We start from the raw sequence: 11,990 nt of genomic DNA, 5'->3' as shown, positions 1-11,990 counted from the left end.
GTAATAAAAGATCTCACCTTAAAAAACTCGCGTACGATGACCGGCTAAATGTAGCTGCGGGTGGCTATCCTGCCGAGAAACCTGCCACTGCGCACAAACGCGAGTGGAAGGAGGCAAAGAAACGAGCAGAGGGTGGCGTGAAGAGCAGGCAGCATGTGGAGGCACGACGGATCCAGATGGAGACCGTTGGATCTTCGCATTTCGGATCTGGCGGCGTCGAGTCATGGGAGGCAGAGTTCGTAAGTATCCTGTCACTTTATTTGATTGTTTACTTAATTCATTGATTCTATGAATTGTTTTAATCTTACAAATTGTGTTGATTATGATACAGCGACGGGTTACGGGGAGGAAGCCCACAACCCACGATACTGCGTATGCTCGCCGGCATAGCAGACGTGACACGTGGGCCATCTTCAGAGCCGAGGGACGTATTACGGACGCGCAGTTTGAGTTGGCCATGAGACCATACGGTCGACAGGTACTTGAAAATTCGTAACGAATGGTTTTGGTTTATTGAATTGCATATATATATATATATATACTTATATACTATAATTTACTTGAACAGGCACAAGCTGCTGATGATCCACCGGCCGCCGCTGCAGAGGGTGGACGTGAGCACTACTCCTCGGACATTCCGACCGATGCGAGCTCATCTGAGCATGAGGGGAGCACCGAGTCATCATCTGGGTCTGAGTAGTACTCAGATTTGTAGTATCACATTCCATATTTAGGATGTGATTGTATATATTTTTTTGTAAACTCAAGCCATGGGCTACTTCGAGATATGGACTCCCTTGTATACATGTATGAAATTTTGATAGTAATATTGAATTGATTGATCGATAGTATTACATTCATGGCTGTCTTGAATCGTGTAATGACAATGTATGCATTCATGTCGTTCTTGTCTTAATCTCCCTCGTGCATATGTTCTTCGTGGATGGTCTAATGGGATGGTCTAATGCACCAAAAACCCTAAACCAGAGAGTGCTATTGGGTGCTGGAATGCTGGAACAGTATTCAGGCACCAAATAGCACTCTCTGGATTTTTTTTTTTGCTCTCTGTTCGCGTGTATAAACGCGTCAAAACTGCTAAAAATTGCGTGTATCTGCGCGGATACACTGGAAATAACGCGTGTATACACGCGTATAAACTGGCAGTAACGCGTGTATAAGCGCATCTAAATAAAAGAAACACGTGTACAGACGCAAGTAGAAACGCGGCTGGGACATTGGAATTGAACAGGACGCGGCTATACACCCGTGTATAACCGCGTCTAATGGAACACGATGCGTGTATACTAGCGTGTATTAACGCGTCTGCAAAAAAAAACGCGGCTACACACCCGTGTATACGCGCGTCTGAGAGGCACTGTACACGCGTTTTTACACGCATGTCTCTGGCCGCGAGAATACACGCGCTGATACACGGGCCCGCTACTTTTTTTCACAAGTCATTTTTAGCGGCTAAGAGCGCGGGTATGAGCCCAATCCCTTGTAGTGCACGCAAGAATGGCCCTTGGTCCATTCTTTCACCTATTGTGCATGAAAATAATGGTCGTAAGGCCATTCTTAGATGCCCCATGTCCATCTCAAAATCACCTTGAGGCCTTGGGGTCTTGCAAAAATGGCCCTAGGTCCATTCTTCCACCTGTTGTGCATGCAAAAATGGCCTATGGGGGATATTTGAGGCCTTGGGGTCATGCAAGAATTGTCTTTACACCTGTTGTGCATGAAAAGAATGGCCCTAGGGCCATTCTTGGATGCCCCATGTCCATCCCACAAGGCCCTGGGGTCATGCAAGAATGGCCCTTCGGCCATTGTTCCAGCTATTCTTCCACATGTTGTGCATGAAAAGAATGGCCCTAGGACCATTCTTGGATGCCCCATGTCCATCCCAAAATGACCTTGAGCCCCTGTGGTCATGCGAGAATGGCCCTTGGGCCATTGTTCTAGCCATTCTTCCACATGTTATGCATGAAAAGAATGGCCCTAGGGCCATTCTTGGGCCATGGCCATTCCAAAATGACCTTGAGGCTTTGGGGTCATGCAAGAATGGCCCAGGGCCCTTCTTCCACCTGTTGTGCATGAGAAGAATGGCCCTATGGTGGCCATTCTTGGATGCCTCATGTCCATCTCAAAATGATCTTGAGACCTTGGGGCATGCAAGAATGGCCCTTGGGCCATTTTTCCACATGTTGTGCATGAAAAGAATGGCCCTATGTAAATTCTTTGATGCCCCATGGCCATTCCAAAATGACCTTGAGGCCTTGGGGTCATGCCAGAATAGCCCTATGGCTATTCTTCCACATGTTGTGCATGAAAAGAATGACCCTATGGCCATTCTTGTGTGCCCTTGGATACCCTAGGGCCATTCATATTGTGCATGAGAAGAATGGGCATGTGGCCATTCTTCTCATTGGCATCCTAGGGGCATTCCCAAATCTGAAATTTAAATTTCAAACTAGAAATGTCTCGCCATATCCCCAAATCAAATTTGAAGTTTGAATTTCAAATTCAAATTATAATTTTCCCGCCTTCCTCTTTTATGCATAATGTTTTCCCCATCTCCCCATATCAATTTTGAAATTTGGATTTGAAACCACCCTCATCCATAATTTTGCCACCCATCTACGTCCAATGCTTCTATGCTACGTGTTCGCTTAATTGGCATTTGGAGCGCTACTGTCTCTACACTCAAATCGCACCCACGTTAGGTATGCAAATTATTTTCTCGTGTTAATTATTAGAGTCTTTAAGTAATTTTCTCGTGTTATTAGAGCCGTTTAAGTTGATTAGGTAATTTAATTAATATTACAATCACGATTAATCTTAATTAATATAGATTCAATTAATTGTGTTTGATTGCATATTTAGACATAATAAATTGTATTAATTTTAATTAGGAGTCTTACTTAAATTTTTAAATACAATTAAACTTGCTCACTTAAAAAACATACTGAGAGAGAGAGAGAGAGTTTGTGAGAGAGAGAGAGAGAGAGTGTGTGTATGTGTGTGTGTGTGTGTGTGTGAGAGAGAGAGAGAGAGAGAGAGAGAAGCCCTTACCTCCTCCTCCTTCTCCTTCACGTGGAAGCCAATTCTAGAATGGGCGAGCTTCCGGGCATGGTCAAGAGGCAAGCTGGAGAGCGGGCAAGGCGAGCTGGAGCACAGGCAAACATGTGGCAACAATGGTGAGCTGCTGGAGCGGTGAGAGGGCGACAGGCACTGGAGGGAGACATGTGGCTGAGACATTGGAAGTAGGGGGAGGAAGTGGAAGAATAAAGAAGATAGGTTTTTTTTAACATATTTTTAAAATTTATATTTATAATATATATAGTATATAATATGATATTATATAGTATACAGATATCTATAGTATAAATAATATATTAGATATATTATCTATAGTATATTAGATATAATATTTATAGTATATAGTATTTATATGTATTAGATATATGGTATTTAAAGTCAATATTAGATAAAGTGGGAAAAATCCCATTCCCATGAAAAAAGTGTGGGTATCGTAAACTCATCCAAAAGTTTGTCAAAACATATTCATGTGACATATCATTGGAAAGAGCTTGAAAAGTAGAATCTAGATCTACTTTGTCCGACAAATTTGGAGTTTGCATGTTCAAGTTATGGCCAAAACAATTTTTTTAAATACATTCCCATTTTGAGGGATTTTTTCCATTTTATCTAATATTGACTTTTTAGTATTTATATATATAGTATTTAGTATTTATAGTGTATACAATATATAGTATTTATTAGATATATAGTCTATGATATTTATGTATATAATACATATATAAATACTTATATATTTAGGGCATATAGTATATTAGATATATTATTTATAGTATTTAGTTTTTATATTTATCAAGTATAAATATATATATAGGATATAATATTTTATATATCGGATATAGTATACTAGATATAGAATTTATAGTAAATAGTATTTATATTTATTAGATATATAGTATATTGTATTTATTTATAATAATAAATTATATTATTTTGTATACATATTTATATATAGTATTTTGTATTTAGTATATTTGATATTTATTGTATATACACCTTTTTTATTTATGAGATATAGTATTTTATATATAGTATAGTATTTTATATATAGTATTTGTAGTATATAGTAGCTATATTTATTAGATATATAGTATTTAGTATTTATATATAGTATATAGTATATTAGACATAGTATTTATAGTGTATAGTATATATAATTTATACTTATTAGATATAAATAAATACATAGTATATATAGGATACAATATTTAATATAACACTTAGATATATAAATAGTATACACATACACTTATATAGTATATAGGTATATATTTACCTTACTATATACACGCACACAAAATTAGATATATAATATATGGATTTATAGTATATTATATATGTACATATATATTTATGATATTTAAATCATGTACATCACTCTAACTTTTAAAGAAGTATGTCATGTGATTATCTCTCTCCACTCTCACCAGAGGTATAAAGTAGCATATGTGAAGAATAAATGAAAGAAATTATTGCATTTATGTCAAGAATATATCTTAGATTTTCTAAATCTTGGGGATAATTTTGAGACTGACATTCTCTATGCATATTCTCTATGCATAGTAATAAGCAAAATGACATCTCTTAGAGGCCACCCTCATAGCCATAACTTTTGAGAATGTGGGGGGTCCTCAAAATACTATTGTAGGTTTATTAAATGTGGAGGGTTGTCAACCCACCATCCGCCCCTTCTTTTTGGTTCTTTGAGTGGTGCTTTGTTGATTGTGGTTTGTATCTCTGCGAGAGTGCTATGGGGCTCAGTGAAGCTTCAATAACATGGAGGATAGGAAATGAAACTCTGGTTAGGCAGGTTCATTTGTTGCGGGACAACAAACTTCTTCTTAGCCATTTTTCTTGTTATTCCAGTTGGTCAAGAGTGTATGGATGTGGAAACCCCTTCTGAGTGGGATGTTGAGGGGTATGAGCACTTATGTTGGACTCCTCATTGTCAACTAAGTATGTTATGGAGCATTGCATGACTTCTTTGTATATTTCAGATATAGCGATACCAGTTATGGTTGTAGCAAGAATCATCAAGCCATCAATGATTATTTGCAGGGTCACTTAGAAGGAGGACTATTGAATGATGGCATTGATCTTGAAGGACCTCCAATAGAAACTACCAAACATGCTTTTGTGAATCTTGAGTCTAGTGAAGAGGAGAAGCAAAAAAAGTTAACTAAGGCAATTCTGTCATGGATTTTGGAGAATCCAAGAAGTGTCGCTGCCCCCCTTGGACCCCCCACGGTGACAGTAATAAGGAGGGTCCTTAGAAACATGTGGTGGCAATGAGATTAGGCTCCACCACCTAACAATATATACTATATGTAATACGGTATATATAATTTAGTATAGTATATATATAATATAGTATATATTGTATACTATATCAGTGCTCGAACAAAAGTATTTCTAGAAAAAGTAGAAAACCCTTAATCTAAAATTTAAAAATTATCACTTGAGAAAATTTTAAAAATTAAAAATTATTACTACTATAACCCTTGAAAATTTGAAGGTATGCATACCTTCAACTCAAATTTCAAAAGGTAATTTTCAAAATTTGAAGTTGGGCTTACTCTAAACCCTGGTTTTAATTTAGCACTATACTATATTATACTATATATATAATATAGTATAGTATATACTATATATATAAAAAGTATAGTATATATAAAAATGATATATAATTCTTATTATATGTATATATACTATATATACTATACTATATATAAAAAGTATAGAATATATATGTAAAAAGTATAGTATACATATAAAGTACAGTATAGTATATAAAAAAATTGTATATAATTTTTACTGTATAATATGCATTGTATTAATAGTATATAATGTATAATATATAGTGTATTATAGTATATAATGTATATATACTATACATTATAATGTATATACACTATATACATTATATAGTATATGTATATATACTATACATTATATTTAGCGGTGCATTTGCCCTATCAACTACTTATTTGCTGTACTAATTCTTTCTATTTGCTACTTCCCTTAGTGCTAGGATTCATTATGGCTAATTCTACCGTGCATCTCAGTATGAAGGATTTTGTGTGAATATATGCTCTTGTGTGTGTGTATGTGTGTGTGGAGTGCGTGTGTGAGAGCATACCTTGATATAGAGTTCTATACCCACTATTGAGCACTGATGACATTATTGGGGATGACGTAGTATCTAGTCTATACTATGCATAATGGTGTTGATAGTTATATAGTCTTGTGGGTTGACTACCATGAGTATTTGGGCATGTTCCTGGATTCATCTAGGTATATAATTCAGTCATATTAGCCAAAACAGTGGCCTTAGTTGCCATGAAAGAATGGCCCTAGGGACATTCTTGCATCGGTTACATATGAAAAGTATGGCCCTGGGATCATTCTTGCACCTGTTGTGCATGAAAAGGATGGCCTTATGGCCATTCTTGTTTGCCCAAGAGAATGCAAGAAGGTTGGGTAGCACCAAGGCCATGCTAAAATGGCCCCAAGGCCATTGTTGCATGCACAAGACCTTCAATATTGGCCCTATGGCCATTCTAGGATGCCCCATGGCCATTCTTGCACATGTTGTACAAGAAACAAATGGCCCTAGGGCCATTCTTGGATGCCCAAGAGCATGCAGGAAAGCTGGTGCCACCAAGGCCACGCTAAAGTGGCCCCATATCCATTCTTGCATGTAGAACAGAATCAAGAGTGGCCCTAGGGCCATTCTTAGATGCCCCATGGCCATTTCCAATGTGACCTATGTGCCTTGGGGTCATGCAAGAATGGCCATGGGGCTTTGATGCCCTTGGGCCAATCTTGCATGCTCTTTGAGGCCTTTAAGGCAAAATAGTGGCCTTATTTGCCATGAAAGAATGGCCCTAGGGCCACTCTTGCACCGATTGTACATAAAAAGAATGGCACTAGGGCCTTTCTTGCACCTGTTGTGCATGAAAAGGATGGCCCGGTTGGGTGGCACCAAGGCCATGCTAGAATGGCCCTAGGTCGTTGTTGCATGCATGCACAAGAGCATCAAGATTGGCCCTAGGGCCATTCTTAGATGCCCAAGAGCATGCAAGAAAGCTGGTGCCACCAAGGCCATGCTAGAATGGCCCCATATCCATTCTTGCATGTAGAAGAGCATCAAGAATGGCCCTAGGGCCATTTTTGGATTCCCCCAAGGCCAGTTCTAACATGACCTACATGCCTTGGGGTCACGCAAGAAATGGCCTTGAGGCCATTCTTTGATGCCCCATGACCCATCTTGCATGCTCTTTGAGGCCTTTAAAGTAAAACAGTGGCCTTATTTGCCATAAAAGAAGGGCCCTAGAGCCATTCTTGCACTGGTTGTGCATGAAAATAATGGAACTGGGGCCATTCTTGCACCTCTTGATTAGGTAAAGGATGGCCCTATGGCTATTGTTGTTTGGGCCAAGAGCATGCAAGAAGGTTGGGTGGCACCAAGGCCATGCTAGAATGCTAGGGCCATTGTCACATGCACAAGAGCATCAAGATTGGCCCTAGGGCCATTCTAGGATACCCAAGAGCATGCAAGAAAAGAATGGCCCTATGGCCATTCTTGGTTACCCAAGAGCATGCAAGAAAGATAGGGGCCATGCTCGAATGGCCCCATATCCAATATTGCATGTACAAGAGTATTAAGAGTGGCCCTAGGGCCATTCTTGGATGCCCAAGGGCATGCAAGAAAGTTGGGTGCCACCAAGGCCATGCTAGAATGGCCCCATATCCATTATTGCATGTAGAAGAGCATCAAGAGTGGCCCTAAGGTCATTCTTGGATACCCCATGGTCATTTCCAACATGATCTACATGCCTTGGGATCATGCAAGAATGGCCCTGGGGCCATTCTTTAATGCTCTAGGGCCTATCTTGGATGCTCTTTGAGGCCTTTAAAGCAAAACAATGACCTTATTTGCTATGAAATAATGGCTGTTGGGCCATTCTTGCATGGGTTATGCATGAAAATAATGGCCCTGGGGGCCATTCTTGGATGCCCAAGAGCATACAAGAAAGTTGGGTGCAACTAAGGCCATGCTAAAATGGCCCCATATCCATTCTTGGATGCACAAGAGCATTAATTCTAGCCTTAGGGACATTCTAGGATGCCTCGTGGCTATTCTTGCACTTGTTGTATAAGAAAAGAATGGCCCTATAGCATTCTTGGACACCCAAGAGCATGCAAGAAAGTTGGGTGCCACCAAGGCCATGCTAAAATGGCCCCATATCCATTCTTGCAAGGTAGAAGAGCAACAAGAATGGCAATGGCCCTAGGGGCATTCTTGGATGCCCCATGATGACCATTTCCAACATGATTTATGTGTCTTGGGGTCATGTAAAAATGGCCCAGGGGCCATGCTTTGATGCCTTAGGGCGAGTCTTGCATGCTCTTTGCAGCCTTTAAGGCAAAATAATGACTTCATTTTCCATGAAAGAATGACCCTTGGTCCATTCTTGCACCGGTTGTGCATGAAAAGAATGGCCCTATGGCCATTATTGTTTGCCCAAAAGTATGCAAGAAGGTTGGGTGGCACCAAGGCTATGCTAGGATGGCCCTAGGGCCATTTTTGCATGCATAAGAGTATCAAGATTAGCCTTAGTGCCATTCTAGGATGCCCCATGGCCATTCTTGCACCTGTTGTATAAGAAAAGAATGGCCCTATGGCCATTCTTGGATGCCCAAGAGCATGGAAGGAAGTTGGGTGCCACTAAGGCCATGCCAAAATGGCCCCATATCTATTCTTGCATGTAGAAGAGCAACAAGAATGGCCCTAGGGCCATTCTTGGTGGATGCCCCATGGCCATTTCCAACATGATCTATGTGTCTTGGAGTCATGCAAGAATGGCCATGGGGCCATGCTTTGATGCCTAAGGGCAAGTCTTGCACGCTCTTTGAGGCCTTTAAGGAAAAAAATGACACCTTATTTGCCATGAAAGAATGGCAATTGGGCCATTCTTGCAGTGGTTGTGCATGAAAAGAATGGCCCTATGGCTTGTTTGCCCAAGAGCATGCAAGAAGGTTGGGTTGCACCACCAAGGCTATGTGGCTATAGGATGGCCCTAGGGCCATTGTTGCATGCATAAGAGTATCAAGATTGGCCCTAGGGCCATTCTAGGATGCCCCATGGCCATTCTTGCACCTGTTATATGAAGTTCCATTCTTGGATGCCCAAGAGCATGCAAGAAAGTTGGGTGCCACCAAGGCCATACTAGAATGGCCCCATATACCTTATTGAATGTAGAAGAGCATCAAGAATGGCCCTAGGGCCATTCTTGGATGCCCCATGGCCAAGAATGATTCCCAGGTTATTTACGCTTTACAAACATGTGTGTGGATATGGTTTGTATGCTTATGGAATATTTTTCTCACCAATTTATTGCTCGTTATTTTATAGGTGTAGAGGATTCCAAAGATCGAGGAGAAGTTGCACAAATGTATTACTTGGCACACTATTTTTATAAATAAGCTTTGTATATACATGTTCTATCTTGTGCACATTTTGAATAATTTGGAAAACCTTATTTTGTCAAGAATACACTTGATTTTTAATATTTTGTAAAGCATGATATGCTTAAAACCCTAGCCTCAATTTATGGGCACTCTATTTTTGAAGATAAGAGAGTATCGTGCAAAAAAAGCACCTTTTTGTATTTTTGGAGGCTATGGCCTAATTTGGAATAAAGTATCTCGTAAATACTCACGTGTGGGGGAAAAAGGCCATACACACATGAGGGAGGATGACTACACCCAATCTTGGAGTCGTGCTTTGTGAGCTGAGTATTTCTATTTGTTTTTCTCTCAATTATTGAATATGTTGGGCATGTGGTGTTTGATGAGTTATTTGAATTAAATCAATTCTTGTAAGTTTCTTTTAAATTCTATCTTAGTAGAAGAATTAGATCCGTGATAGTGGTATTAGAGCTAGATCTAGGAAGATGGAGAGAAGAATTGAAAGCGTAAAAGCTTAATTCAAAGGTTTTTTAAGAGTTCCATCTATTATTCAAGTGGCAAAGACCAAAGAATAAGGGGAGGGTGGAAAACCATTTTGTAGAAAACCATAAAACCACCTTCTTCTTGAAAAGTGGTTTTTCCCAATCCAAACCCTCTCTATGATCTACCCGTATGGATGGAATTAGCTCTTGAAGGGAGTTTGAGCTCCATAATCACATTGCTAAACTACTTGCAGAGTGAAATCTATAATGGAGGGTCCTTGTTCGTCTTCAAATCTATTTAATTCGAGAAGTTTTATTCGCTTTTTGTGAGACTAATTTTTTTCTTTTATTTTTGAAAATAAAAGCTTGATTAAGCTTTTCCCTTCCTCTCTCCACGGCTACGGCAGTGTGGTGGACAATCCGATGACCTGATTTTTTTAAAACAATTTCCCTCCTTACCATTGTGAGCCGCTCTGTGTGGGTTTACAGAGAAGAGAAGTGCACCATTTTATCCATTTCAAAGCTTTATAAAGCTTGGTTAATAAAGATTTAAAAAGATAATGCTTTATAATCCTTTAAAAAAAATCTTTGTAATATAAGCTTTTAAGAAAAACATCGCTTCTCCTTTTGTTGCGCATCCGAGCAAAAGCTTCTTCTCCCTGATGGTGGCTGCACTGCAAAAATCAACAGGATTTCTTTTTCCTTGGGCTGTGCTCGCACAGAAGAGAGAGAAGCACTTTTGTTTAAGGATTTGTAAGCTTTGTTACAAGAGCTTAATATTATAAACTTTAAAGCCCAAAAGTAAAACCTTATAACATAATATTACAAAGACTATAGTCAAAGGTTCTCTAAGACCTCAAGAAAAGAAGAAGAATTTTCTCAAAGGAAAAAATTAGTCTCTACATAAAATTTCAAAAAAGCCCTCTTTTCTTTTTCGGATATTGGAAGCCTGTTGCTCTTAAATTTTTTTAGTATCAAGAAAATATTGAATTTTGCAAAATTATAGGAGGACAGTATCTAACCAACTACAGGGTAACTTTGATCCCAACTATTCAGATGAAGGTAAGTTTTCAATTCATGCTTTATTGAGAATTCAAGAGAAAATAAAAGGAAAATCAATTTCTATATTGCATGATGATGGTAGTTTGCATGATTTCATTTCTGAATAAGCATTGAAAGCACTTAACCTAGATGTTACAAACTAAAAGCATTGAAAGCATTGAAAGCACTTAACCTAGATGTTACAAACTAAAAGCTACATTTCAAGGTACTAAGTACAACTGCACAAAGGAGGTTAAGGATTTCGAATTACAAATGGGTTCACTAAAAGGAACGAGAACATTCCTAGTGGCAACTTTGCAAGGTGTGGATGTCATCTTAGTTATGCCATGGAGACATGAGCATAATCCCCAGATTGACTATGATACCCATACCATGTGGTTAATAAAAGGTGACCAAGAAATTTATCTTCAATGTAAGACCAAAGGTGAATTAGGCCCATTATTGACTCATACTCAAGAAAAAAGAGTTGTACAAAAAAAGGAGAAGACATTTTTTATTTTTGTCAACCAACTTACTGCCCAGGATGACTCCAAATCAAATGTGTCTCATGACCCTTTCATCTCTAAGTTCTCTAATTACTTCATAGTAGATGATTTACCACCTGGCTTACTAAGACCTCGTCTAGAAGACCATAGAATCTAGATAATTCATGGTAGCTCAGCACCATGTAAAGCTCCTTATAATGTCAACATGCTTGAGCAAAAGGAGATGCAAAGGCAAGTTGAAGAACTATTAGATAAAGAATTGATTAAACCCAGTAGTTCTCCACTTGGTGCTTCAGTTCTTCTCATTAAAAAGAAGAATGGAACATATCGATTGTGTATCGATTATCATGCACTAAACAAGATTACTGTTAAGAATCGATATTCGATACCT

Source organism: Cibotium barometz, chromosome 8 (genome assembly GCF_041138505.1).
Source record: "Cibotium barometz isolate CiBa-2024 chromosome 8, ASM4113850v1, whole genome shotgun sequence".
Lineage (NCBI taxonomy): Eukaryota > Viridiplantae > Streptophyta > Polypodiopsida > Cyatheales > Cibotiaceae > Cibotium > Cibotium barometz.
Note: the sequence above shows the minus strand (reverse complement) of the source record.